Consider the following 17,467-nt stretch of genomic DNA (forward strand, 5'->3'; position numbering starts at 1 on the left):
GCACTCTCACCCTTCCACCATTGCTAGCCTCTCTAGTACCGTGCAACTTTCGCCGGTGCATTAAACCCACCATATACCCTTCCTCAAAACAGCCACCGTACCTACCTATTATGGAATTTCCATAGCCATTCTAAGATATATTGCCATGCAACTTCCACCATTCCATTTATTATGACACATACCATCATTGTCATATTGCTTTGCATGATCATGTAGTTGGCATAGCATTTGTGGCAAAGCCACCGTTCATATTTTTTATACATGTCACTCTTGATGATAGCACATCCCGGTACACCACCGGAGGCATTCATATAGAGTCATACCTTGTTCTAGTATCGAGTTGTAATTCTTGAATTGTGAGTAAATAAAAGTGTGATGATGATCATTATTAGAGCATTGTCCCATGTGAGGAAAGGATGATGGAAGCTATGATTCCCTCACAAGTTGGGATGAGTCTCCGGACTTTAAAAAAATAAAAGAGGCCAAAGAAGCCCAAACAAAAAATGAGAGAAGGGACAATGTTACTATCCTTTTTCCACACTTGTGCTTCAAAGTAGCACCATGATATTCATGATAGAGACTCTCCTATTTTGTCACTTTCATATACTGGTGGGAATTTATGCTCATGTTCTTCACTTAGATTTGATTGAGCTTGGTAAAACCAAATGCAACATATGAAACTAGTCCCAAACTGATAGATATTCAAGAGGGATATAAAAAAAGCTTCAATGAAGATCATTGGACAAAATAAACTTGATTCTTTGTAATAGTTTTGAGATATGATGATAGTGATATGTGAGTCATGTTTGTGAGTAATTATGATTTAGTAAGAATATTGGTGTTAAGGTTTGTGATTCCCTATGCAAGCACGAAAGTCAATAGTTATGCAATGAAATTACATCCTACTTGTGGTGCATTATTCGGTGTTAGTTTTGCTTAATGCTTGTTTATGTGATTTCTCGTTTCTTGGTTGGTTGCTTCTCAATCTTTTTGCTAGCCTCCACTTGTACTAAGTAGAAATACTACTTGTGCATCCAAAATCTTTAAACCCAGTTTTGCCATATGAGTCCACCATACCTACCTATATGCGGTATTCCCGTGCCGTTATAGGCAAATTTGTATGTGCCATCTCTAATTTTCGAAATAAATTTCCTTTTTGTTTGCCTGTACCGCTCATGAAGCGGCGGGGGTGGCCAATATTTTCTATGCTAGATGTGTTATTCTCAAGATGAGTGTTTATTCATTTGTCATTGCACGAGAGTGCAACGGTAATAGGGATGCCCAGTCCCAAAATGAAAAAGAAATTTACTTTATGTTGTCAAATAATAAATTCCTTGGAAAGTGTTGGTATGGAGGGCACCCGTGGATACGGCTAGCCATGGATTGTGAAAGAATGGTGGAAAAAGGAATGAACTTTATTTTCTATTTGGGAACCGCCTACGATATATCTAGCATGGAAAGTGTTGGGAATCACTTGGTCGTTTTCGTTGACGGGAAAAGTATGCCTCCCAATTTTTTTATCTCTCAATTTAAGGTCTGAGCTCTGGCACCTCTACAAATCCCTACTTCCCTCTGTGAAGGGCCTATGTATTTACTTTATGCAATTTTTATTTTTATTTGAGTCTCCATCTTCTCTTATAAAGCACCAACTAAGGGGCACTATGATCGTACTTTAGCATTGGATGTAGCTAATATGCGAGTGTGTTTCTTGAATGGGTCGATGATTGAGCATGATGGGCTAGGGATAACTTTCTTTAGTGTTGATATTTTCTAAGACATGGTTGCTTGTTGATATGCTTGAGTATTGAAATCTTCATGTCAAAACTAGACTATTGATTTGAACCATATAAAAGTCCAAATGTCCATGCTACAAAAGAAAAGAATATGTGATGAACATGTTAGGCAACATTCCACATCAAAAACTCTATTTTTATGATTTACCTACTCGAGGATGAGTAGGAATTTAGCTTGGGGATGCTGATACGTCTCCAACGTATCTATAATTTTTGATTGTTCCATGCTGTTATATTATCATTCTTGGATGTTTTACAATCATTTTATAGCAACTTTATATCTTTTTGGGGACTAACCTATTGACATAGTGCCCAGTGCTAGTTGCTGCTTTTTGCTTGTTTTTTACTTCGCAGAATATCAGTATCAAACAGAGTCCAAACGCAACGACACTTTTTGGAGAATTTTCATGGACCAGAAGGAACAACTTGGACCAAAAGAAGTACCAGAGGGGTGCCCCGAGGGGGCACAACCCACATAGGCGCGCCTGGGCCCCCAGGCGCGCCTTGGTGGGTTGTGCCCACCTCGGTGCCCTCCTGCACCGCCTCTTCGCCCTATAAATACCCAAATATTCCAAAAACCCTAGGAGAGTCGACGAAACACATTTCCAGCCGCCGCAAGTTCCAGAAACACGAGATCCAATCTAGACACCATCACGGAGGGGTTCATCATCCTCATTAGTGCCTCTCCGATGATGCGTGAGTAGTTCATTGTAGACCTACGGGTACGTAGGAAGTAGCTATATGGCTTCTTCTCTCTTTTTGATTCTCAATAGAAATGGTCTCTTGGAGATCTATTTGATGTAACTCTTTTTGCAGTGTGTTTGTTGGGATCCGATGAACTTTGAGTTTATGATCAAATCTATATCCATGAAAGTTATTTGAGTTCTTTGATCTCTTTTATTCATGATTACTTATAGCCTCGTATTTCTTCTTCGAATCTTTGGTTTACTTAGACCAACTAGATCGTTTTTTCTTGCCATGGGAAGAGGTGCTTTGTGATGGGTTTAGTCGTGCGGTGTTCTTTCCCGGTGATAGAAGGGGAAGCAAGACATGCATATATCGTTGCTATTAAGGATAACAAGATGGGGGCTATTCCTACATGAATAGATCTTGTCTACATCATGCCATCATTCTTATTGCATTACTCCGTTTCTCCATGACCTTAATATAGTAGATGCATGCTGGATAGCGGTCGATGTGTGGAGTAACAGTAGTAGATGCAGGCAGGAGTTGGTCTACTAATCTTGGATGTGATGCCTATATAATGATCATTGCCTTGATATCGTCATATTTATTTGCTGTTCTATCAATTTCCCAACAGTAATTTGCTTACCCACCATATGCTATTTTCTTGAGAGAAGCCACTAGTGAAATCTACGGCCCCTGGGTCTATTCTTAATCGTATTTGCTTCGAGATCTATTTGTATTTGCTTTTATTTTCAGATCTATTATACCAAAAACTCAAAAATATCTTACTGCACCTTATTGCTATTTATTTTATTTTGCGTTTTATCGACATCTATTTATCCAATCTATCACAATTTTTATCCCGTAAACTTGACAATTTTTGGCACTGTTACCCGTAGAGGGATTGACAACCCCTCCTAATCGTCGGGTTGCAAGTATTTGTTATTTGTGTGTAGGTACCGTTTACATAGTGTTGCTTGGTTCTCCTACTGGATTGATGATGTCTACTACACAACCTTCTTCTTGTAGATGTTGTTGGGCCTCCAAGTGCAGAGGTTTGTAGGAAAGTAGCAAATTTCCCTCAAGTGGACGACCTAAGGTTTATCAATCCGTGGGAGGCGTAGGATGAAGATGGTCTCTATCAAACAACCCTGCAACCAAATAACAAAGAGTCTCTTGTGTCCCCAACACACCCAATACAATGGTAAATTGTATAGGTGCACTAGTTCGGTGAAGAGATGGTGTTACAAGTGCAATATGGATGGTAGGTAAAGGTTTTTGTAATCTGAAAATATAAAAACAGCAAGGTAACTAATGATAAAAGTGAGCACAAACGGTATTGCAATGCGTTGAAACAAGGCCTAGGGTTCATACTTTCACTAGTGCAAGTTCTCTCAACAATAATAACATAATTGGATTATATAACTATCCCTCAACATGCAACAAAGAGTCACTTCAAAGCCACTAATAGCGGAGAACAAACGAAGAGATTATTGTAGGGTACGAAACCACCTCAAAGTTATCCTTTCTGATCGATCTATTCAAGAGTCCGTAGTAAAATAACACGAAGCTATTCTTTCCGTTCGATCTATCCTAGAGTTCGTACTAGAATAACACCTTAAGACACAAATCAACCAAAACCCTAATGTCACCTAGATACTCCAATGTCACCTCAAGTATCCGTGGGTATGATTATACGATATGCATCACACAATCTCAGATTCATCTAATCAACCAACACAAAGAACTTCAAAGAGTGCCCCAAAGTTTCTACCGGAGAGTCAAGACAAAAACGTCTGCCAACCGCTATGCATAGATTCCCAAGGTCACGGAACCCGCAAGTTGATCACCAAAACATACATCAAGTGAATCAATAGAATACCCCATTGTCACCACGGGTATCCCACGCAAGACATACATCAAGTGTTCTCAAATCCTTAAAGACTCAATTCAATGAGATAACTTCAAAGGGAAAACTCAATCCATTACAAGAGAGTAGAGGGGGAGAAACATCATAAGATCCAACTATAATAGCAAAGCTCGCGATACATCAAGATCGTGCCAAATCAAGAACATGAGAGAGAGAGAGAGATCAAACACATAGCTACTGGTACATACCATCAGCCCCGAGGTTGAACTACTCCCTCCTCGTCATGGAGAGCGCCGGGATGATGAAGTTGGCCACCGGTGAGGGATCCCCCCTCCGGCAGGGTGCTCGAACAGGGTCCCGATTGGTTTTTGGTGGCTACAGAGGCTTGCGACGGCGGAACTCCCGATCTAGGTTATTTTCTGGAAGTTTGGGTATATATAAGAGGTGTTGGCGTCGGGAACAAGTCAGGGGGTCTCCGAGGCGGCCACGAGGTAGGGGGCGCGCCCAGGGGGTAGGGTGCGCCCCCACCCTCGTGGGTGCCTCGGGACTCTTCTGGCCCATCTCCGATACTCCGTGGGCTTCTTCTGGTCCAAAAATAATCTCCGTGAAATTTCAGGTCAATTGGACTCCGTTTGGTTTTCCTTTTCTTCGATACTCAAAACAAGGAAAAAACAGAAACTTGCACTGGGCTCTAGGTTAATAGGTCAGTCCCAAAAATCATATAAAATAGCATATAAATGTATATAAAACATCCAAGGTTGATAATATAATAGCATGGAACAATCAAAAATTATAGATACGTTGGATACGTATCAAGCATCCCCAAGCTTAATTCCTGCTCATCCACGAGTAGGTAAATGATAAAAACAGAATTTTTGATGTGGAATGCTACCTAACATAATTATCAATGTAATCTTCTTTATTGTGGCATGAATGTTCAGATCCGAAAGATTCAAGACAAAAGTTTAATATTGACATAAAAATAATAATACTTCAAGCATACTAACCAAGCAATGTCTTCTCAAAATAACATAGCCAAAGAAAGCTCATCCCTACAAAATCATATAGTTTGGCCATGCTTCATTTTCGTCACACAAAATGCTCTCATCATGCACAACCCCGATGACAAGCCAAGCAATTGTTTCATACTTTAGTATTCTCAAACTTTTTCAACTTCCACGCAATACATGAGCGTGAGCCATGGACATAGCACTATGGGTGGAATAGAATATGATGATGGAGGTTGTGTGGAGAAGACAAAAAAGGAGAACGTGACGCGGCTAATCAACGGGCAAGGGAGATGCTCATCAATTGATGTCAATGCAAGGAGTAGGGATTGCCATGCAACGGATGCACTAGAGCTATAAATGTATGAAAGCTCAACAAAAGAAACTAAGTGGGTGTGCATCCAACTTGCTTGCTCACGCAGACCTAGGGCATTTGAGGAAGCCCATTGTTGGAATATACAAGCCAAGTTCTATAATGAAAAATTCCCACTAGCATATGAAAGTGACAAAATAAGAGACTCTCTATCATGAAGATCATGGTGCTACTTTGAAGCACAAGTGTGGGAAAAGGATAGTAGCATTATCCCTTTTATTCTTTTCTTTTTTTTCTTTTTTTATATTTGGCCTTTTTTTTATGTTTGGCCTTTTTTTGGGACAATGCTCTATTAATGATGATCATCACACTTCTATTTATTTACAACTCAAAGATTACAACTCGATACTAGAACAAAGTATGCCTCTATATGAATGCCTCCGGCGGTGTACTGGGATGGGCAATGAATCAAGAGTGACATGTATGAAAAATTATGCATGGTGGCTTTGCCACAAATACGATGTCAACTACATGATCATGCAAGGCAACATGACAATGATGAAGCGTGTCATGATAAACGGAACGATGGAAAGTTGCATGGCAATATATCTCGGAATGGCTATGGAAATGCCATAATAGGTAGGTATGGTGGCTTTTTTGAGGAAGATATAAGGAGGTTTATGTGTGATAGAGCATATCGTATCACAGGGTTTGGATGCACCGGCGAAGTTTGCACCAACTCTCAAGGTGAGAAAGGGCAATGCACGGTACCGAAGAGGCTAGAAATGATGGAAGGGTGAGAGTGCGTATAATCCATGGAGTCAACATTAGTCATAAAGAACTCACATAGTTATTACAAAAATCTACAAGTCATTAAAACCAAGCACTACGCGCATGCTCCTAGGGGGATAGATTGGTAGGAAAAGACCATCGCTCGTCCCCGACCGCCACTCATAAGGAAAGCAATCAAAGAACACCTGATCATGCTTCAAATTTGTCACACAACGGTTACCATACGTGCATGCTACGGGACTTGCAAACCTTAACACAAGTATTTCTCAAATTCACAATTACTCAACTAACACGAATCTAATATCAACATCTTCATATCTCAAAACAATCATCAAGTATCAAACTTCTCATAGTATTCAATGCACTCTATATGAAAGTTTTTATTATATCCCTCTTGGATGCCCATCATATTAGGACTAAATTCATAACCAAAGCAAATTACCATGATTTTCTAAAGACTCTCAAAATAATATAAGTGAAGCATGAGAGTTCATCTATTTCTTAAAAATAAAACTACCGTCGTGCTCTAAAAGATATAAGTCAAGCACTAGAGCAAACGACAAACTACTCCGAAAGATATAAGTGAAGATCAATGAGTAGTCGAATAATTATGCAACTATGTGAAGACTTTCTAAAATTTAAGAATTTTAGATCTTGGTATTTTATTCAAACAGCAAGCAAAACAAAAGAAAATAAAATGACGCTCCAAGCAAAACACATATCATGTGGTGAATAAAAATATAGCTCCAAGTAAAGTTACCGATGAACGAAGACGAAAGAGGGGATGCCTTCCGGGGCATCCCCAAGCTTAGGCTCTTGTTTGTACTTGAATATTACCTTGGGGTGCCTTGGGCATCCCCAAGCTTAGGCTCTTGCCACTCCTTATTCCATAGTCCATCGAATCTTTACCCAAAACTTGAAAACTTCACAACACAAAACTTAACAGAAAACTCGTAAGCTCCGTTAGTATAAGAAAATAAATCACCACTTAGGTGCTGTTGTGAACTCATTATAAATTCATATTGGTGTAATATCTACTGTATTCCAACTTCTCTATGGTTCATACCCTCCGATACTACTCATAGATTCATCAAAATAAGCAAACAACACATAGAAAACAGAATCTGTCAAAAACAGAACAGTCTGTAGTTGTCTGTATCATTCGAATACTTCTGTAACTCCAAACATTCTGAAATAAATTGGTGGACCTGAGGAATTTGTCTATTAATCTTCTGCAAAAAGAATCAACCTAAAAGCACTCTCCAGAAAAACTGGCAGCTAATCTCGTCAGCGCAAAGTTTCTGTTTTTACAGCAAGATCGCATTAACTTTCACCCAAGTCTTCCCAAAGGTTCTACTTGGCACAAACACTAATTAAAACATAAAACCACATCTAAATAGAAGCTAGATGAATTATTTATTACTAAACTGGAGCAAAAAGTAAAGAACAAAACTAAAATTGGGTTGCCTCCCAACAAGCGCTAACGTTTAATGCCCCTAGCTAGGCATGATGATTTCAATGATGCTCACATAAAAGATAAGAAATGAAACATAAAGAGAGCATCATGAAGCATATGAATAGCACATTTAAGTCTAACCCACTTCCTGTGCATAGGGATTTTGTGAGCAAACAACTTATGGGAACAATAATCAAGCAGCATAGGAAAGCAAAACAAGCATAGCTTCAAGATTTTAAGCACATAGAGAGGAAACTTGATATTATTGCAATTCGTACAAGCATATATTCCTCCCTCATAATAATTTTCAGTAGCATCATGAATTAATTCAACAATATAACCATCACATAAAGCATTCTTTTCATGATCCCCAAGCATATAAATTTTATTACTCTCCACATAAGCGAATTTCTTCTCATGAATAATAGTGGGAGCAAACTCAACAAAATAATTATCATGTGAGGCATAATCCAATTGAAAACTAAAATCATGATGACAAGTTTCATGGTTATCATTATTCTTAATAGCATACAAGTCATCACAATAGTCATCATGGATAGCAACTTTGTTCTCATAATCAATTGGAACCTCTTCCGAAATAGTGGATTCATCACTAAATAAAATCATGACCTCTCCAAATCCACTTTCATAATTATCACAATAATATTCAACATACTCAAAAAAAGTGGGATCATTACTTCCTAAAGTTGACACTGTTCCAAACCCACTTTCATCAATATAATCATCATAAATAGGAGGCATGCTTTCATCATAATAAATTTGCTCATCAAAACTTGGGGGACAAAACATATCATATTCATCAAACATAGCATCCCCAAGCTTGTGGCTTTGCATATCATTAGCATTATGGATATTCATAGAATTCATACTAACAACATTGCAATCATGCTCATCATTCACATATTTTATGCCAAGCATTCTATGTAATTCTTCTTCTAGTACTTGAGCACAATTTTCCTTCCCATCATTTTCACGAAAGACATTAAAAAGATGAAGCATATGAGGTAACCTCAATTCCATTTTTTGTAGTTTTCTTCTATAAACTAAACTAGTGATAAAACAAGAAACAAAAAGATTCGATTGCAAGATCTAAAGATATACCTTCAAGCACTCACCTCCCCGGCAACGGCGCCAGAAACTGCTTGATGTCTACTACACAACCTTCTTCTTGTAGACGTTGTTGGGCCTCCAAGTGCAGAGGTTTGTAGGACAGTAGCAAATTTCCCTCAAGTGGATGACCTAAGGTTTATCAATCCATGGGAGGCGTAGGATGAAGATGGTCTCTCTCAAACAACCCTGCAACCAAATAACAAAGAGTCTCTTGTGTCCCCAACACACCCAATACAATGGTAAATTGTATAGGTGCACTAGTTCGGCGAAGAGATGGTGAACAAGTGCAATATGGATGGTAGGTAAAGGTTTTTGTAATCTGAAAATTTAAAAACAGCAAGGTAACTAATGATAAAAGTGAGCACAAACGATATTGCAATGCGTTGAAACAAGGCCTAGGGTTCGTACTTTCACTAGTGCAAGTTCTCTCAACAATAATAACATAATTGGATCATATAACTATCCCTCAACATGCAACAAAGAGTCACTCCAAAGTCACTAGTAGCAGAGAACAAACGAAGATATTATTGTAGGGTACGAAACCACCTCAAAGTTATCCTTTCTGATCGATCTATTCAAGAGTCCGTAGTAAAATAACACGAAGCTATTCTTTCCGTTCGATCTATCCTAGAGTTCATACTAGAATAACACCTTAAGACACAAATCAACCAAAACCCTAATGTCACCTAGATACTCCAATGTCACCTCAAGTATCTGTGGGTATGATTATACGATATGCATCACACAATCTCAGATTCATCTATTCAACCAACACAAAGAACTTCAAAGAGTGCCCCAAAGTTTCTACCGGAGAGTCAAGACGAAAACGTGTGCCAACCGCTATGCATAGATTCCCAAGGTCACGGAACCCGCAAGTTGATCACCAAAACATACATCAAGTGAATCAATAGAATACCCCATTGTCACCACGGGTATCCCACGCAAGACATACATCAAGTGTTCTCAAATCCTTAAAGACTCAATTCAATGAGATAACTTCAAAGGGAAAACTCAATCCATTACAAGAGAGTAGAGGGGGAGAAACATCATAAGATCCAACTATAATAGCAAAGCTCGCGATACATCAAGATCGTGCCAAATCAAGAACACGAGAGAGAGAGAGATCAAACACATAGCTACTGGTACATACCCTCAGCCCCGAGGGTGAACTACTCCCTCCTCGTCATGGAGAGCACCGGGATGATGAAGATGGCCACCGGTGAGGGATGCCCCCTCCGACAGGGTGCTAGAACAGGGTCCCGATTGGTTTTTGGTGGCTACAAAGGCTTGCGGCGGCGGAACTCCCGATCTAGGTTATGTTCTGGAAGTTTGGGTATATATAAGAGGTGTTGGTGTCGGGAACAAGTCAGGAGGGTTTCCGAGGCGGCCACGAGGTAGGGGGGCGCGCTCAGGGGGGTAGGGCGCGCCCCCACCCTCGTGGGTGCGTCGGGACTCTTCCGGCCCATCTCCGATACTCCGTGGGCTTCTTCTAGTCCAAAAATAATCTCCGTCAAATTTCAGGTCAATTGGACTCCATTTGGTTTTCCTTGTCTGCGATACTCAAAAACAAGGAAAAAACAGAAACTGGCACTGGGCTCTAGGTTAATAGGTTAGTCCCAAAAATCATATAAAATAGCATATAAATGCACATAAAATATCCAAGGTTGATAATATAATAGCATGGAACAATAAAAAAATTATAGATACGTTGGAGACGTATCAATTGATACCTTGGTTTCATAACTGAGGGAAATACCTACCGTAGCAGTGCCGCATCATCCCTTCCTCTTTGGGGATATACCGACGTAGTTCAACCGACATCAACCCGTAGGTCTATGATGAACTACTCACGCATCATGGGAGAGGCACCAATGAGGACGATGGACCCCTCCGTGACGGTGTCTAGATTGGATCTCATGGTTCCGGAACTCGCGACAGTGGAATTGTGTTTCGTCGACTCGCCTAGGGTTTCTGGAATATTTGGGTATTTATAGGGCGAAGAGGCGATGCGGGAGGCCACTGAGGTGGGCACAACCTACCTGGGCCCGCCTGGGCTCCTGGGCACACCCTGGGGGGTTGTGCTCCCCTCAGGCCTCCCTTTGGTACTTCTTTGGCACATCTAGTGTCTTCTGGACCAAAAAAATTCTCCAAAAAGTTTTGCTTCATTTGGACTCCGTTTGGTACTGATATTCTGTGAAGTAAAAAACAAGAAAAAATAGCAACTGGCACTGGGCACTGTGTCAATAGGTTAGTCCCAAAAAATGATATAAAGTTGCTATAAAATGATTGTAAAACATCCAAGAATGATAATATAACAGCATGGAACAAGCAAAAGTTATAGATACATTGGAGACGTATCACCCAGCACCTCGGTGGCGGGTTCAGAGGATGTATCGCCCCCGCATCCCGCCCAAGGGCGGGCTACCGCTGGATGGGCCGAGGAGGTGGAGGTAGCCTTAGCGGGATCCTCCATCATAGAATAGCACCACGCCCTGATCAGCATGGCACTGCATGGCATCCGATCCATCCATGACGGAATGCACGAGGTCTTCAAGGGCCTCGTCAAGAGCTTTGAGGTATGCTTCTTTATATTTGCATTAAGAATCACCTCCATAAGAATTGGTCATGAAAACAGGCTTTTGTGCTAAGAATTTTTGCTTATATCATAGCATAGCACTTGTAAGAGCATAGCCGACCAGTAGCCCCCGAGCCCAAAGCTAGTTTTAAAAACCGGCTTTGGGGTCGAAGCATATGATCATAAGACGTTGATCAAGTAGCCCCCAAGACTTTGGCTGACCTTCAAAAAGGACTGGCCATGGGATTGAAGTCGGAAATGCCGACTAAGGCGTAAGTGTGTGTTTGCAGCTATCGAACTCGGCTCCGAACTTTGCCTCTAAGGAGATAGCAGAGATGAACCGAAAGCTCAAGAGGTATGAGGAGGACCACGATCTGATGCAAAAGCAGATCGAGTGATCCAAAGGTAAGCTCAAGAAGTTGGAAGGTTATCCAATTTACTTTGAAATGTGCACAAAGTTTTAATGATGATGCCGATCTATTTTTCATGACAGTGGCTACGACGAAGCTTGAGGCGCTCAAGGCCAAGCTGACGAAAGCTCGGCAGGAGGCCGAGCAGCAGAAGGCTGCGGCCACCAAGGCCGAGAAGGATCTAGCCGCCGAAAAGGTGGCTAGGGCAAGGACCAGGGAGGGGTCCTGGAAGTAGAGGAGACCCTGAAAGGGCGTCTACCAAGAGCGCGACACACTTCAGAACAAGGAGAAAGGGGCGAGCACTGAGCTCGAGAAGCTACGCCTTGCGTACCCCGAGGTCCAGACCCAAGCCTGGGCAGACCGCAAAATGCTCCAGCACGTGAGGCAGATCACTGCTAGGAAGTAATTTTTTTACTTTAGTTTGTTTTTGGCCGCAAGGGGTTCGTCGAGCTCACCCAGCTGTGGCGATCCGCAGAGGCTTCCGTGCATCTCCGGAGGAGCGCGTCAGATGCCGGCCGCTACTTCAGCATGCGGGAGGGCTATGCAGCGGAGAAGGCGTTCTGGCAACAGTTCCAGGCGCCATCACATCCGGAGCTTCTGAATCATCAGATGAAGCAGCTAATGGAGCTCCTCTGCATGGTGAAGCCGGCGCTTCAAGACCTTTGCATCAACCTTTGGCCCATGGAGGCGTTGCCGACTAGCTGCTTTGGACTCCTTGCCCGGCTGCAAGAGGCCGGCCCCCAAGTGGCGCGCTAGAAGCGTTCCGCGTGCTTGGAAGGTGCCCAGTGGGCGTACGCCCGTGTGAAGACGCACTATCCATGCGTCGAAGCGACGGTCGTGGCTGCAGGGCCCCCCGAAGGGAAGAAACGAACTGCAGAGGAGTTCCTTGCCGAGGTGGTGGAAGGAGCCCAGTCACTGAGGCTGAGTGTCCTAAGGACACTATGTATTTTTACGTAGTACTTTGGACTGCCGAAATGTAGTGGAATGTAAAAGACTTCCTTTTGTTTGAAATGAATGTGGCTTCATATTCTGACATATGATTGTGTGCTTTAGTTTTTGACTCTTGTGTGTTCGTGTTAAACTGAAAGTGACAGTCGTCGGCTTCAACCCCTTTGTACAGTATAAGGAGGGTGTTTCATAGGAAATCATGACCCTTAACCGATGTCTCAGAACCCGAAGGCGGTTCATGCACATGGAAACGAGGCAATCAGACTATAGTGGTTTTATAACTTTCACCTTGTCGGAGGAGCTTGACGGTGAGGGCTGATGACGAGCCCTTATATTCGCAGTGGTTGGCTGTGTATCCGGGATTGATGCCACTAACCACTTTGGCTGATTTGATAAAAAGCTCTTTGTTTAACATGGATGATCTCAAACGATACATTGCTTGACACTGTCATTGGACGCCCGACCAGTTTACGCTTACCAAGACAGTCAGTTTCAGCTTTCTCATTCGAGCTGGCAGTGCAAACACAATGGTTCTCCCTTTACACTCTTAGCCGAATGGATCAGAAACGTAAGGGGTAAGCATAGGAGCCGGGCAACCCAACTATTGACCAAAATCGAGGTTCAAAACAGATTCATATAACGCAACATCTAAAACGCCGAATAGATACTTCATACTTATAGTTGAGGCAAGAGATTAGAAGCGAAGCCCTTGGTGATGTAAAAGACAATTGTATCGTGAAAGTATACTTTTGGCTCAAAGGCAGTAGATATAAGGAAATGCATAATGACCTCAAGCGGTGCACTTTCTTTATTTCATGTGGTCAAGCCGTACATGCCGAGTTTTGACAAAAGGAACTTGTAAAAGATACAATGTAAAAAAGGAAAGGAGTAAAAACAGGGGAGACATATTGCCGGGTCGGTTAGCCCGTGTCCTTTCCTGGCGCACGTCTGCGTCTCCTGTTGTTGACCAGCTAGTCTTCGTTGATAACGAAGTTGGTATGGGCTGTCTGTGACCTCGGCTGTTCGTTTGCTTGATGCTTTTGTCGATCGAGTCCTTACGGACGTAAGGGGACGCGAAAGAGGAGCCCGTGCCCCTATCTGGGGTGGGTGGATGCCGGACCGAGGTCGGTCCGTGCAGCTTGTGTGCGCTTTAATGAGCTAGGCATATGTTTAGTTGCACGAACTGCCTCCTTGATTGCCTATACCTCGGTTACGAAAGCCACGGTCTGCTCCTTTATTCGGAGGGAACTTCGGTGTTAGTATTTACTGTAATAACACCATTTGGTCCTGGCATTTTTAGCTTTAAGTATGCATAATACGGGACTACGTTAAGGCGTGAAAATGCGGTGCGCCCTAACAGCACGTGGTATCCGCTCCAAAAGGGGACGATAACGAAGATTAACTCTTCACTTCGGAAGTTCTCAGGTGACCCGAAGACTACGTCCAGTGTCACTGTTCCCATGCAGCGAGCTTCGACACCTGCTTTGACACCCTGAAAGGTCTAAGGCCGATCGTCGGCTCTAAGGCCGATCTTGTCACAAACCAGGTCTGACCGTCCGAGATCGATAAGCTCTATATGCTATCAACCATCTTGTTTAGGTGAGATAATTCCTTGGGGTTCATGCCGTGGATATAAGGCGGGCCAACTTGAAGTACAATTGGCAAGTCGCTTGACGCGTTCTTAGCCTCATGAGGGGCTGGGGTTGATTCCGGATCTGGTACCGGAATCGGTTCTGAACGCAATGTAGTATCGGAAGCCGGGCCCGGACCAACGTCGGGGCTTGATGCCGTGACGTGGTCGCCTGAGGCGGGGTGATTGATTCCTCCGCGTGGTTTTGTGGTTCTAGGGGGACTGGTCTGACGTCCTTTAGGGAGATTGGTTCTGGGGTCGAGCCCTCGATCCGGCCTGGCGTCTAGCCTGAAAGGACGAGCTCGCCGCGGGAATCCGTGGTGTACTCCAAGCCTCTGAAAGTCACGACCTGATCCGGGGTGTAATTCTCGATGGGAGCCAGATGGCCCGCAGAGTCGGCACAAAGGACCATGCCGCCGAATACGAAAAGTTGGCCGGGGATAAAGAAGATGTCCCCGTAGCCGGTGCCGCAGTTAATCTGCAGATGAGCCATTGATCCTTTAATTGATCTCACAGGGGAACTCTCATGAAAGCACCAGTGTTGATTGTAAAACCGGCAGACCTCGGGGTAGGGGGTCCCGAGCTGTGGATCTCGGATCGGTTGTAACAAGGACGAAGGAGATAGTATCTACCCAGGTTCGGGCCCTCTCAAAGAGGTAATACCCTACGTCCTGCTTCGATTATATTGATGACGATGTATTGAATACAAGCTTGATTTACCTTGAGATCATAAGGAAAGATCTAACCCTAGATCTAGGTGAATGTAATTGTGATTGGATCCCCTCTATAGGTAAAACCCTCTGGCTTATATACATGCTAGGTAGGGCATCTAGGGTTATATGGTCGGTATCCAGGGGCGCGCATGGAGGCGGTAGGAGATGTCCTGGAGTATATGCCAAGTCCTCGGTAGATGCAGTCTTGATCAGGTCCAGGCGTGTAGCTTCTGGAGTCCACCCGAATGAAAATGAGGGCATTCAGGCCCAGCCGAGGACTATGGGCCGACTAGGTTGGCACCCCCTAGTCCAGGACAATGTAAATAGGTTTCTTATAGGCCTTTTTCAATAGTGTTGTCCGCCACGGACTCCGTCACCTACACTGAGCATGCTCATCTCAAGATCTTCACTACCATAAGAATCTTTTCATTACATATTATTGTTAGCGCTCCATAGGATATCAAAGGTCCATGAACTCCATTCACAAATCCAGTTTAACATTCTAGTTTGTGCCTGACCACACTTAGTCTAGTGATCAATCAACATAGCACTATATTAGAACATTTATACGCTAAACAACTCGTGATTGGATGGTTAGGAGAACAGTGGTACCCCGAGACCATCGGGATTCAACTCCTAAACTTGACGTTGGTGCTCGCATTTTCCTGGATTTGTTCTACACCTTCCGGTGAAGTGCGTTTAGTGGGAGGACGCGTTCCTATCAACTACAAAAGTGTCTGTGGTGACATCAATCTCAAGATGTTGTGTCGGCTTAGTCTCTCAGAGGTGCTCATAGGGATAGGGTGTGTGTGCATGCGTTCATAGGGGTGAGTGTATGTTTATATGTATGAGTGTCTACGTTTGTACTATGTGAAAAAAGGAACATCTATACAAAATTTGTGCCAGACTTGTATTTATATCTGCAACCCTATAAGAAAACACAAGGAATAGTGTATAAAAACTAGTAATATAAAATATCAAAATTTTTTCGGGCACATTGGCAAATGATGTAAATGTACCGCAAGAAAACCATGTCATTTTCAGTTCAAGAATTTTGACAATACAAATACTTGCTTGGAACTAATGGTACGACAGAGCGAGTCAACCAGTGCTTGGAACTCAACATTCGTTGCTTTGTTCACAATTATCCGAAGAAATGGGCTGATTGACTCGCCTTAGCCGAATTCAGGTACAACATCTCATACCACTCTGTCCTCAAGTCTACACCATTTGAAGCCATCTACGGGCACAACCTCTCTTCTTTCGACTTAACAACGTCCTTAACGAGGCGGTGACTGATCTAGCGGCTTGGACCAGGGAGCTGGTTACAATGGTTGCTCTCCTGCCACAATATTTGAACCAAGCTCGACAATACATGAAGGACAAGGCTGTCGTCACTCAGATAGAGTATTTATTGTTCAAGATTGGGTTTAGTTGAAGTTGCAGTTGTATGCCCAGTTATCCGTCGCGACACGCACTAACCACAAATTATCTTTTCACAATTTTGGTCCCTTTCAGGTATTGTAGTGCATGGGTGTGATGGCATATAAAATGGGCTTGCCTGAGCAAGCTCGTATCCACCCCATCAAACATGTCTGCTACTGGAAGCTGTTATGCCGCCATCCACTACCGTGCAGCTGGAGCTGCCGACTCTCGACGTTGTCCACCTTCGGTTCCAAGCATCAGCAGCCATCCCTGATCGACACATGGTGGAGAGGGGTCATCAGTAAGTTGAGCAAGTCCTCATCCGTTGTCCCAGCTTTTTCGCATCACCGGCGTCCTTGGAAGACGTGATTCCTCTAAAGGCATGGTACCCTCGAGCATTGGCTTGGGTTCAAGTCAAATCTAAAGGGGGGATGTCACATCAACTATTGCATCATGCATTTCAAGAGAAATCCAAGACTAGCCCACTCGGCCCAAGCAACAAACAAGTTTACAGGAGACAATTGGGCCCGACATAAGCACCATTCTCGTGTAAGTGTAGGCTTCGAAGAACTAGGCTATTGGCTGGCCGCCGTTGAGCTTGTTTTTCTCGAAAAAGGGGATTACCTCGGCCTCTGCATCACAAGGCACTGAGCTTGTACTATCCCCTCCCATCCGCTGGCTCTAATTTCCTTGATAACTAATTCATGCTGCTACCTA

The sequence above is a fragment of the Aegilops tauschii genome, chromosome 4 (genome assembly GCF_002575655.3).
Source record: "Aegilops tauschii subsp. strangulata cultivar AL8/78 chromosome 4, Aet v6.0, whole genome shotgun sequence".
In the NCBI taxonomy this organism is placed as follows: domain Eukaryota; kingdom Viridiplantae; phylum Streptophyta; class Magnoliopsida; order Poales; family Poaceae; genus Aegilops; species Aegilops tauschii.